This window comes from Protopterus annectens, chromosome 3.part0, assembly GCF_019279795.1.
Source record: "Protopterus annectens isolate FY-2018-M chromosome 3.part0, PAN1.0, whole genome shotgun sequence".
In the NCBI taxonomy this organism is placed as follows: Eukaryota; Metazoa; Chordata; order Ceratodontiformes; family Protopteridae; genus Protopterus; species Protopterus annectens.
The window spans coordinates 894,510,274-894,524,472 of NC_056731.1; positions in this window are offsets into that span (position 1 = coordinate 894,510,274).

The following is a 14,199-nucleotide window of genomic DNA, read 5'->3' on the forward strand; positions in this document are numbered from 1 at the left end:
ACATATTAAATCACCCCCTATGCTCTTCTGAGAAACCACTCCTCTGTATCTCTAAAGCCAATAACCCCGCAGGACAAGTTGTGTTCTCCCATGACATAGCCATAAACTGGAACAACCTCCCCCTACTCTAACCTCTGCTCCTACAGCCACCATGTTTAAAAACTCCCTCAAAGTACAACTAATGAATCAATGGTTATGCCCATGCATCACATAACAACCCCATCTCATTCTATAACAAATAAATAGCCAGTTACATCTCTGAATATCTGCTACAGACTCAGGAATCTACTGCAAACCTAAAATTGTAATTCTTTGTTCTTGATGCTCTCATTTAAGTTTCATTTAAGTTTTGCTGTTAGCTATATAATATTTCTGTATGCTGTTTTGAACTGATTTGTACGGAGCTTTTCTTCCCGGGCCTCTGCTGAAAATGGACCTGTGTCCAATTGGATTATCCCAGTAAATAAATGTAAAATAAAAATAAATAAATAAAATAAATCCTTGTCTTGTGAGGAAAGAAATCTAACTATTATAGACCTGGAGTTAGATGAACTCAGAGATGAAGCTTGATTTGCCAGGGACCAATGAGCCCTCTCAATTCAGTTTAGTGCTGATGAACTTATTGAGAAATTGAATCATGTTAGCACCCTCTTCTTTCTCAGGAGTTCCATGTATTCTTATGTTATTACTCCTTGATCTACTTTCAATGTCTTCCAGTTTCTCAATCAGCCTGTGTGTTTTGTTTCAGAAGAAATTCATTGTGATGTTCATTTTCTGTCACTCTAGTATCTAGGTCAGTTACTGTTTCCTCTAAGGCAAGAATCTGTTTAGATTGTTTTTTTACTATTCCATTTAGAAGTTCCAGTTGTTTATTGCATTCTTGTTTGATAATGTCCATTTTGTGTTCAAATTTGTCCATTTTTAGTGATAGTTCTTGGATGTTTGTTATTATAAGATGTAGTCCTTTCTTCACTGGACTCTCCTGGTGTGGGTTCTTCGAGTTGCTCATCTTAAGATCTCCAGTAGAAAACTTCTTAACAGGAATAATTAAAAAATTCTCTTGACTATGTATTACTTTTTAGAAAATAAGAAAGAGTCTTTGTTAATCTAACTTTTAGTATACTTTTACTTAGATTTTTCTAAAAATTAAAGTATATTTCATGTCTGGATATTTAAATCTAAGCAGAGCTATGGATTTCTGCTGCTATCAGATTGGCATCTTGGCCACACCCCCTCAACAGGTTTTTATCATGTATGCTGTTAATGTATCTATAATAAGAAATGAAAGTAGGGAAATAACAGTATTAAGAAATTAAACTTTTACCTTGTGAATGAGGTTTGCTTATTTGGTTGGAGGTATAATTCAATAACTGGTAATGGAAGTGAGCAGCACGCTGCTTCATAAGTAAGTGAGTGGAGGTATGGATGCTGCTTATTGATCGGGATGAGCGGGGTTATGCTGTCCTGTCTTATGATAATGTTACATGGATGTTACTTTCACCTGTATCATGTTTTGGTTGAAATTAATAAATATTGGTTAACAATTATGTTTATGGAAATTTTAATAAAGGTTGTCAAATGTCTTTTGGTGTGATGTATTTCTTTAATTGGAATGGGACAAGTGGCAGTTATGAAGCATCCTACATTGAATATTGACCAAATGCCAGTAAACATGAAAAATAAGGATAATAATATGATGTGTAGCTTAAGAGAAGAATAAAACACAGCAACCACCAATCTGTACTAGAACTTAGGTCCAACAATAATAAAGGTGAATATCACAAAATATAAACAGAATGACCTAAGGACAGCCAAAAACTCCAGTATAATTCCATCTTTAATGCCAAGATAAAAACATGAGTGCTTTCATAGCAAAACTACTTCATCAGATGTATGTTGCAAACACAAAGACTGCTCATTAAATACTTTAGTTATCACATGACTATACTTCACTCTATCTGAAAGGCACAAACTATTAAAACTCACTATCTAAATAGGGGAGATTATGGGCATGGCCTTAATGACAGAGTACCTATTAGACCTAAACTTAAAGCTAGACCATTGAGTAGGAAATAATGTAATATTTTTGTATTTTTATTACAATTTTGCTTATTTTATGATTTTGATACAATGTTTAATAGCAACTGATAAATTTATTTAGTATACACCATATAATATGTATTATTTAGATAGTGAGTTTTAACAGTTTGTGCCTTTAAGATAGAGTGAAGTATAGTCATGTGATACTATAAGTATTTATGCACAGTTTTTTCATGTGCAACATACATCTGATGAAGTTTTGCTACAAAAGCACTCATATTTTTACCTTGGCATTAAAGATGGAATTATACTGGAGTTTTTGGCTGCCTCTTGGTCCGTTTATGTTTTATGATGTGTAGCTTATTTCTCTTTCATTTTTTTAGAGATTTTATCTTTTATTGTACAAGTATTTTTAGATGTATGTCTCTAACCTGTGCCTGCCCATTCCATCTCTTCAATTTTATCAAAGATGTTACTTTTCTTGATGTATTCTACACCTTCTTCCAGGGTGCTGAAGATTTTTCTGACCATCTGGAAAAGAGATTCGTAATTTTGATAGAAAACTAAGTTGAGCTTTCATATCTATTTTTCTCAGGCTTTTATGAATGGTACAGCTTTTTTTCTTCTGGATATAACTAGCAATGTGTAGTCATTATCATATCTGATGTTATTGTCTTTTAGTTTAACTGGTGTATTAGTCCAGGCTGACTTCAAAATTAAATCTTTGTCTCGGCTAGACATAAACTTCTCAATGATGGATCTAGGCACAGGAGGGTTCTTCTTTAAAGAAGATGTTGAAAGTGACCCATGAGCGCTCTCAATGCCAAAAGATAGGGCTTCAGGTAAATTGAGAGCTTTAGGCAACTATTTATTTAAGAAATGTATAAAATTGTCCCCCTCTATCTCTGGTATTCCATAAATTCTAATGTTGTTTCTACGAGAACTGCTTTCTAAATCTTCTATTTTTTCTAGTAGCAAAGTGCTTTGTTTTAGTAGAAATTCTGAGTGACTTTCAGTCTCTGTCAGTCTTCCATCTATGTCTGTCACTGCATCTTCTATAGAAGAGATTTGAGTACATTGCTGTTTTAAAACTTCATTTATAAAATCCATTTGTTTTTTGCAGTCTTCTTTAATATAGTCCATTTTTGTTTCCAGTTTGTCCAGTTTTTATAGTTCCTGAATACTCCCGATAATGGATTCTAGTTCTTTTCTTATAGAGTTTTCTTGTGAGTTCACCTTTGAGTGACTCATGATAGTTGAGCATTCAGAAAAGTATACTGACAGGAAAATTCAAAAACTTGTTTTTTGAATCTTTTTTTCTTTCAGAAAAATATTTATAATAGTTTAGAGAAAATATTTCTGTTAAAAAATTAGTATTCTGTTAAGATAAAATAATAAAATCCTGTCAGAAAAATAATAAGAAGCAGAGCAAAAGCTTTGTGCTGCTAGTTAGCCACCATCTTGGCCACGCCCCCTACACCAAAATATTTTGACAGAGTCTGCCAACCACCTACTTCACCATGGTGTTAAGTCAAAACTTCCTCTTCCCTTACAGTAGTGACTCTGAATTTGCTGACCTGTTGGTAAAGCATTTTCTTGACTCTGTAAAAAAGATTAATTTAGTCCTACAGTCATTCATCTTCTGTTAACCGACTAACCACTTTCTTTCATTATGCATTCAGCTTCATTATCTTCTGTGCACAAAAATACAATTCAACTTAAAGTGAGTCCCCTGTTATGGCTAGTTGTCCACTTGAATTCTTAAAAATTGCAGCTGAGCCTATTGCTTATCCAAATCCTATTGTCACCAACTGTTAAAGAAAGCTATGTTCTTGCTGTTTGTAAACAGACACTTATTGTATTACTCAGAGCCCTTCTGTACCTTGAACAACTCCATTCCAGATATATAATCTAAAAAATATATATATGTGTGTACTGTCAAATTACACATAATCAGGTTGCATACTATGTGCAGAACTATTGTGCTGAAAAATTAGGGCATACAGCTATATGATTGCTGCAACCAGCTAGAGATATGGAGCAATGAACACAGAGGTGCTGAAAATGGAGTATGTGCATACTGACATGTAAATGAAGAGGTAAGATCTAATGAATGCATAATGAGACTAAAATAAGGTCTGTGAAAGCAGGTTGTAAGTAATACTCATCAGAACTTAAGGCATTCAAGTGTTTGTGTCAGAGTATAAAAGCGAAAGACACATCAAAAGTTATGGAATTTGCAAATGACAAAACTTCTAGGAGTAACAGCAGCTATAGTTCAGCAGTACTTGATATCCATAAGCTCTGTTAGCTTCTGTCTGGGAACTTGACATGATGGCATGTGGCACCACTGGAAATGTTACTGACAGAGGATAATATAACATTAACTATTGGATCAGTTCAGTGTGGACAGAGATATTTTACAAGCTTGGCTGATATGTACAGCTTACAAACTGGATCCGAGGAAAGTGTACACTTTCTTCACCAGTAGATAACAAGGTATTTGTAATTTTTACCAGCTACTGGGACATTTCAGAGACAAACAGGGGACTCATTGAGTATAACACAGGTGTCGGCCAGCAGAACACTCAAGACTTTCCTTGATAACTTTCTTCTACCTCATGGGTGAGCATATCTGTTTACCTCACTGAGCAGGTGATAGAGATATTACCATGTATCACTTATGCAACATTGCCTGCCTCTTAAAGTACCAAGATCTACAGATTGGACACGTGGCAATAAAACTGCACCTAGTGTCCACAGGCAGCAGTATACAAATAGAAAGGCTACCATTTTAGCAATTGCCAGAAGTATGCAGTACATAGGGGTTGATAACCAATTTGTTTGTATAGCACCCTGGAAATGTCTATGATTCCCACATCGAGCAAACAAGATATATAATACCACTTCCTCTGCAAAGAAATTCCTCAGGACCACCTAGACAGTAAGTGCAGCCATGGTGAAAGTGTCACATATCTACACTCCTAGAGTATGTATTTATGTCTGACTCCTATCATGTCCCTCCTGTTTTTCAGGTGATGCAGGGGGGCCTTGGTTGATGACATGGTAGGGAGCTCAAATGAAGCGAACAAATGCAATACTACATTACCCATGCACAAGCCATTAACATTATAGAGTGAGAGTTCAGCCTGCCAGAAGTCTGTTTCCAACACCTAGACACATCTGAGTGGGGTACTATGGCATCCACGGGCCATAGCTTGCAAGCTATTTCTAACACGCTAAGTCCTACATAACATGATTACTAGGAATCAGACAACTCTCTGTCCTGGGAACCTCTGAATTCACAACATCAGGCCCTGTCACAGCCACCATATGAACGTACTTCAGCAGTGACAAGAGTAATACTGACATATAGCCACCAGCAGCAGCACCATACCTCTCTAGACAGTGTTGTGAACAATATATAACAGTACAAAGTGGTAACATCTAGTCTATCCCCATGGTCCTGACAAGTACACTGTGGCAGCATGATGTTACACAGAACAAAATGCTGCATACAGTGTTACTTAGAGTCTGTACTAGAGAGTGTATGGTTGAGTCACACTGTGTATGACACCTCCATTTGTGCTCACAGGAAAGATGGTGGTGTGGTCACAGCTGTCATCATTTGCAGAGGAGTCTAAGAAAACAATTTCATATGGCTGTCAACACAGCTGGGAGAGTTATACATCAATGAACATGAAAACATAGGTCATGCTGGGGGGCAGTGTGTCACCGATCATTTTCTCTATAGACTGGGTTGGAAAGCCAGCACATGATCCTGCTATGGAACAACTCTGATGGCTGGATGTGGCAGGACTAGAGGACCCTGTACAATGAATGTGGCAGCATTGCTGGAAAATGACTTGTATATGGGACCATTGTTGAGTTGTCCTGCCCCTGGATCATTTGTTCTGGGGTTGGCTGTGACACAGGATAGTGAAGTATAATACCCCTACTGCTAAAAGGGCAGACCATGCTCACTGCAATAGCCTGCCTATACAACCATTCTGCATACACACACATGCCCCCAGCTATGGACAACACTACTGGATATGGCACTGATGGCTAGACTTGCTATCCTCCACATGGAGGTGTACATGGTGTCAGCATGTGTCACCATAAACCTCAAGAGACCTATCATGGCATCATCCATAGACTACATTGTCTCTTGGAGGCATTGGCACTGTTAGGTAACACTTCACAGATTCAACCTAGCACCCTAATTATCACCATGTTGGCTTGGATAGTTGCACTCTCTGCCAAGATTGTAGCCCTGCATATCTCTTAATTGATTAAAGCAAACTCAGCCCACATAACAGGGATGGCTGTGACACTGGATGGAACCAAAAACTCCTGGTAGTGCTCTGTAAGGTGGTTTTACCTACATCAGATGCAGTGTATTTATTTGATGCTACAGCCCTGGTGGGCAGGGGCAGCGATGGTGCTGTCATGACTGGGGAAGCCCTCCTTGAAAGGGATTGTGTGCCAATGATGTGTAGCCCATCAGTTATGTGTGGGTGCAACCACACTTTATCCCTGAAAATGGGTGTCAAAACACCCAGGAGAGAGAGAGAGAGAGAAAGAGACAGACAGTGTCATTGTGTCCTGGAACTGTGATTTAGTCTGTAATGTCAGCATCATTGACAGACTCTGCATAGTTACTGACCTCAGGTTGTTTTCTTGCCGCAACCTATACAGGTGTCAATGCAGTAGCGGTGTGGCCTATGGATGCATGACAGAAATCAAAGCAGAGTGAATCTGACTACCCTTGCAGCATGTGTGGTGTTTTGGTTTACATGCAAATAGTGAGGAGAAACATGGAGGTATGAACCATATACACACCTGTGGTGGTATTCCTCTGCACCTGAATACCTGATGTACCTATTGGTATTGATTCTGACCTGTTTTTTCTGCCTGTGAGATATGTGGGGTGTGGTCAGTCTGTGACCTGTATCTACTCCTTAAATTATTACACATTGGCCCTAATTGATAGAGATGCAGTATAGTGACATATAGGTTAGTAATTGGGCATGGGGGGGCACCCCCTACATAAGCCTCACAGATGATGAGATATTCTCAGCATTCCTGCATGGGGACAATGAGTGTCAATGTATAATATCTGAAGGAATGGTTACAGTTCAGAGAGTGACCAAACCACATATATTTATTTATTTTTTATTTTACATGTGTTGACCGGGAGAGTCCAACTGGATTACAAGTCCATTTTCAGTGGAGGCCCGGGGAGAAAAGCTCCAAGAGAACAATTTTTTACAAAACATAGTTTTAAGGACAGACTTTTGACATACAATTTCCATAGAAGAGACGTTGACATACATATTAACTAACAGATAGGATACATTTGTTCTCTACAATATAATATTACATTTTAGAAGATATTCCTAAGTTTAGGATTCCTCTGATAGATTTACTTTCAGAGTAAAAGCAGAGAGATGTAGAATAAGGCTCCGAGAGACCAGATGATACTCGCTATAGTTGAGAAGGATAACAAATTGATTCACTATCCCCAGGATTCATGAAGCTCGGTGCAAGGATGGCTGTGTAGAGATGGCACAGCAGCACCATATGCATATTAATGAAGGCACGCTGCCACAACGTCCAAGTGCACAGGAAATGTGCGCAAGTGCAGGGGGCATGTCTAAGCACTGCATGGAGGTGTGAACATGTCAGCTGCAGATGCGCAACCTAAAATGCTGAATAGTAGAGCCTGCCTCTAATCATTCCTGTCACTGCCAGTGGATACTGAAATGTATGCAAAGCATACAAGACAGTTCCGCAAGCACAAAAATAAAAAGTAAACACAAAAGCATGTAGCTGAATATTGAGCCCCCGTCCCTCGAACAAATGACATTTAAAACCCCATGCCGGTATTTCATTGTAGTGTTGATTGTTATACCAAGTAGAAATGAAACACAGCGTGTTTGCGCACTGCTGCCCTTTGCTAAGCCTAGCCCAATGGTTAGGATTACCACCTGTCCCACTTTGTGAGGGACAGTCCCTCTTTGAGCAGTTGTGTCCTTACCAAAAATATTAAAAATGGCAAATGTCCTGCGATTGTAGGACATAATTATGTCCCATATTTTATGTAATAGTTGCACAAAATAGTTATTTCTGTATCTAAAATACCTAAATATTACAAGAAACAGAATAAGCAACTAAACTGCTACAAGAATAAGCTTTCATTTAGGCATAAAAGTAAAGTTCTGTCCTTTGTACTGACCATGGATATGTGTCGGCCTGTAAAATCTGATGTGTGTCCCAAAAATGTCCCACTTTGGCCATTTGAAAAGGTGGCAACCATACCAATGGTCAGAGCATTTGCTCAATATCTGCCCATTCGCGGTCCAAGTTGTCCTTGTCTGGATGGCCCAAAGATGAATGGGTATTACCCGGGTCTACCTACCATGTCATGAAAGATAAGTATTTGCGTGTACCTATGTGCGTGAAGTACAGCATGTGGAAGATCAAATATGCTAAGTTTGTCCTCACAACCATATTGGTACCAGAGATATGTAGAGTACACAATGTGTTCTGCTGTCTGTGCCATGGGCCATCAACCAGAGAAGGGATGGATGGTGTGTTTGTGGAATATGGGGGGGTGACTGGTAATGTAATAATTCATCAAGGGGAGACTTTTTCAGATGTACAATAGGTGAACTGGAGGTGTACGATGGAGTAGTGGGTGAATCAGAAAGGAAACCAAAGAACATACATTCACATCCGCAATGCACCCTGACAGGCCATACTGCAGAACACAATCCCACAAACATATGAACATTAAAATGTGCGATACACATGTACAGAAATGTTACCAGCTCGCACCCACATAATGGTCTGGCCTGAACTGAGTCATCCAACCCCAACACACCTGGATACATAATTGAATACCCATCATCCCCTCCACAGCACACCAGCCACCCCCCCCTTGCTGAACATCTACCAAAACCATCCATACTCGGGCTGCTAGCTTGGCACAGCCATATATGCACATAGTGCCCCCTACCCATATCTAGTAGGCAGTCTCACCCTAGGCAGTCTCAGGCTTGCAAACTAGGTATCCCTTGCATGTATAACCCTCCCTCATTTTCGTAAAGCCAAAAGAATTGGAGTCATTGGCGTCCACAATTTTTGGACATCCCTCATGGGATAAGTGTCTGTTCTAAAGATTAGACTTGGTGGCACGACCCGATGTCCAGCCCCGTAAACATCCGGACACAAGTTGCATTAGCAGTAGTTGTCCACAACCCTGCTCAGCCTCCAGCCGGTCCTACATAACCTATGACCCAGGATTAAACACCTGACTGTGATGCACGTCTCCCCATGTGCAGTATCGGGAATATATACCTTTCACATGTTCCCTAGAAGCTTCCCCATAGCCATTGTCCAAATAGTACACGTCCACAAATTGTATACCCTGTCCAGGTTCCATGTCGTAATGATGCACACAACTCCTGTATAAAAATGGTACACGTCCCTCCCGGATACGGGTGTTCATATACATGGCCATGTACAACCCCAGATATGTAGTCATAGATCTATAAATGTGCATACTTATATACGCATAGCTACAGCTACACATCACACATACATGCATATAAGTAGTTGTCAAGTATGTGTCCTATTTATAAATATGTATACTTGCAAAAGTATACATATGTCTCTCAGAAACATATGAACATTAACATGTACTATACATATGTACACCAACCAACTGTCACATTTGTTGCCAGTAGTGTGGAATGCCTGTAGTAAAGTCATATAACCTAATTACCATCCATGGAGAATCTACCACAGATGGTGTAGTGGTCAAACCGTTGACTAAGGTGTTTCTGTTCCTGGGTCCAAACCATGCAAGGGCTGCTAATTTTATATGATGCCCAGAATAATGGCCATCGGATATAGGGGCGACAGTAAGTGGCAGTATGGGAAATGTAAATAAGTATGTAGGTGTATATGCATGCATATGTACAGATATATATATGTATATATATATATATATATATATATATATATATATATATATATATATATATATAGATATATGAAGAATGAACATGGTCACAAGAAAGCAGTGATAACGAATGTGAAGGGAAACAGCAGCGGAACCCCTGTATTATTTAGTGCTGTCATATCAAGCTGGCCAGAGGTGAGCAAACCTCCTGCATCCCCACCCACAGGTAAGATGCTAACAGTGGAACTAACTGTGTCCACATGGTAAGTCTGACTTGCAAACCATCTCCATTCAGACAAGCCAAAAACCGGAAGACTTATTGAACACCCTGACCATTATATGAACATATGTCCCAGGACTATAAGCTTTGGACGTCTGAATATACTTGGAGTGAGCCAACATATGGGACGTGTTTAGAGCAGTAGGGAGTGGTGCATGTGTAGTGGTGTGATTTATTTCCGACTGGAGAATGGATGACTGCTGTACTAGTGATGTTTTGCTGCATTTGTTCTGGTAACTATGAACCATGGGTATACATGCAAATGAAGCAGCACAGCAATAGTGTAGTGGTTAGAGCATCCGCCTATCGAGCAGATGTTGCCGGTTTGACTGAAGCACACACCATTTATGATGTGTAATCCGTATACAAGCATATTCTGCTCTTTTATGTTGTATAACGATATAATACCATTGAAATGTGAACTGGGGTGAGGTATCACAGTAAGAATGCAGAAGATGTTTGCGTGATGGGAAACAGCGGTTAAACATGGTGAAATGGAAAACCGCCAGTGAAAAGTGTTCTACTCACCCTTTGTCCAACGGCCCTTGTTCTGCCTTGCAACGCAATAAACCGCCTCAGCCAGGCTCGATGCCAGGACCTTACACACCACAACCAATGTGATTTACCACTAGGCCATGGAAGTATACCTAACTCTGATGTTATCACAAACATAACAGACAGCACAGTCATTCAACAGTATAATCAAAGTAATTAATCATGTAGATGTATATGCATGCATACGTACAGACAATATATATATGGGCACAAGAAAGCATTCATAATGACTGCAAAGGAAAACAGCAGCAGAACACCCATATTATCTAGTGCTGACATATCAAACTGGCCAGAGGTGGGCAAAACCCCTGGGTATCTAACCACAGGTAGAATGCTAACAATGGGAGTAACCTTGTCCACGTGCTAAGGCTTACTTTCAAAAAGGTACAGAGCAGTCCTGGTCCCCAGTCAGACAAGCTTAAACCCAGATGATCATATGAACACCCTGACCATCATACAAATGTATGTGCCAGGACTATAGGCTTGGGACGTCTGAATATACTTGGAGTGAGTCAACATGCGGCACGGGTCCAGAGCAGTAGGGAATGGCACATGTGTAGTGGTGTAGTTTTCCCAACAGGAGAATGGATGCCTGCTGTGTTAGTGAAGTGTTGAGGCATGTGTTCAGGTAACTATGAACCATGGGTATAAATATAAATGAAGCAGAACACCAATAGTGTAGTGGTTAGAGCATCCGCCTAATGAACAGGCATTCACGGTTCAAGTTCGACTATAGCACATATCATTTTCCTTGTGGAATGAATGTTGTTCTGATGTAAAACCGACATAATAACATGTAAAAGTGAACTTGAGTATCGCATGGGACTTTTAACCAGAACCCTTCAATCAAAGTGGTCCTGTCATAATGAATAAGGCACAAGTAAGCACAAATAAACAGCAGTAAACATATGTAACACACAGTAGGCATATGCAAGTGCGTTTGCGTGGGTGTAAGCAGCGCCCAGCATAGGAAATTTATATACATATGTACAGATGTAATATATGGATGTAATATATATATATATATATATATATATATATATATATACACACACACATATATAATTATATATGTATATATATCTATATATATATATATATATATATATATATATATATATATATAAATAATTTATTTATTTATTTATTTATTGACATTTGTTAACTGGGTTAGTCCAACTGGGCTTGGGACCCATTTTCAGTGGAGACCCAAGGAAAAAAGCTCCAAGAAATGCAGCAGTTTACAATAGAGGTTATACAATCACTAAGTAGGTCTATTACAAGCACAGTTTACACAAATAGATGATAATACTTAAAAAAAGAGAAAAAAGTTATACAGTGTTGAATATGAACAAATTGGTTTCACAATAGATATGTTAGACAAATCAAAGAAGAAAATTAAAAGGCAGTATACCTGTATTATATTACAGGGTAGCAGTGTAGATTCATATTTACATATTTACATATTTACATTACTGGTTTGTTTTGAGATTTGGGGAGAAAAAAACAGGCTTGATTTGGTCAAAAACAGTTTAAGAAAAGAAGGGGGGAATGACATAGGGTATGGGGAAAGTTATCAAGTTGGAGTTTGGCAAGGACAGATTTTAGATTTTAGATTTTAGTAGGTGAGCCTTGAGTTTTTCTTTAAAATGGGATGGGTGCATGATGGAACAGATGTCCCTGGGAAGTTTGTTCCAGGTTTTGGGCAATGAAGGATTTGTAGAGGTATTTGGCGATAGTTTTTTTGGGTTGGTGGGTTTGTAGCAGTAGTCGGTTAGAGGTACGAAGAGTATGGGGAGGAGAATACATTGAGATGAGAGAAGAGAGGGTAGGGCAGAATGAAGGTTTGTAGAGAAGGGAGTGTAGCATTTGAAGTTGAGATAGCTGCAATAAATGGGGAAATTTGAGCCAGTGTAGGGAGTTAAGGGATAGGCAGTGGAGTGCATTATATGGTGAGTTTGTAACAAATCTAGCTATCTTATGGTATGTTTGTTGAAGTTTGTTTAAGGTAGTAGTTTGGATATGGGTAAATATAGGGGCAGCATAAAGAAGGGAGGGAAGGAGAAAAGCTTGGGCAAGAAACAGTCTAGCATTAGATGTTAGGTATCTTTTGTTACGATATAGAAGACCTAGTTTCTGGTGAGTCTTTTTTATACTGTGTAAGTGCATATTAAACTTCAGTTCATCATCGATAATGACTCCTAGAAGTTTGGTTTGGGTTTCAGGTGTTATTTGAAGAAGTGATAGTAAAGGTGGATTTGTGGTAAGAGAGAAAGTGGGGAAGAAAAAGTAACAGTTTGGTCTTTTTGGGGTTGAGGATCAGTAGGTTATTGGTTAGCCACTGTTCAGTAGAGAGGAAGGTCTGTCGGGTAAGAGTATAAAGGTCGGATATGATGTCAGAGATACAGATGAGGGTAGAATCGTCAGCATATTGGATGAGAGAAGATTGTTTACAAGATGTGTGGAGGTCATTAGTAAAGATGTTAAATAGGAGGGGTCCCAAGATGGAGCCCTGGGGAACTCCTGTTGGAACAGGTATAAAAGGGTAAGTGGAAGAGAGCCATCTTACTGATTGTTTTCTGTGAGTTAAGTAGCTAGAGAACTAGGTAAGGGTGGAGGTAGGTTAAGATTATCAAGTTTGGATAGCAGTAGGGGGTGTGAGACTGTATCAAAGGCTTTTGAAAGGTCAAGGAAGAGACAGGATAGAAGCTTATTTTTGTCCAGAACATCAGCAATGGTATGGGTAAAGGATAATAGGGCAGGAGTTGTGCTGTGTTGAGGACGAAAACCATGTTGGGTGGGGGGTGAGGAGATTATGTTGGAGCAGGTAGTTGAGTAGATGGGAGTGGACACATTTTTCAAGAATCTTAGAGAGGGGGGATAGGATGGCTATGGGTCGGTAATTAGAAGGGTCAGTAGAATTGCCACCTTTGTGCAGAGGAATGGTAAAAAAGGATTTCAAGAGAGTGGGGACAGTGGATTCTTGTATAGGTCTGTTAATTAATATGGACACTGGGTAAGCTATGGTGTCTGCAGCTAGTTGAAGGAAGGTTGGTGGTAGATTATCTGTGGAGGAAGAACAGGGTTTGAGTTTATAAAGAAGATATCTTATATAGGAGGTGGAGACAGGATGCAGAGAGAATGGAAGATTATCTGGTAGGCTGGGTAGGGTAGACAGGGGAGTAGTCTTACAGTTTGATGGGATGAGTGACTGAATAGTATTGATAAAGTGATTGTTAAGAAGGGTAGCTGTGTCTAGAGGGTTTGTGTTGGGGAAGGGGCTGGGTGTTGATGGATGGCCTGGGGCCAGGATTCTGTTTATTGTAGTCCAGAATTTCTGAGGGTTTGATTT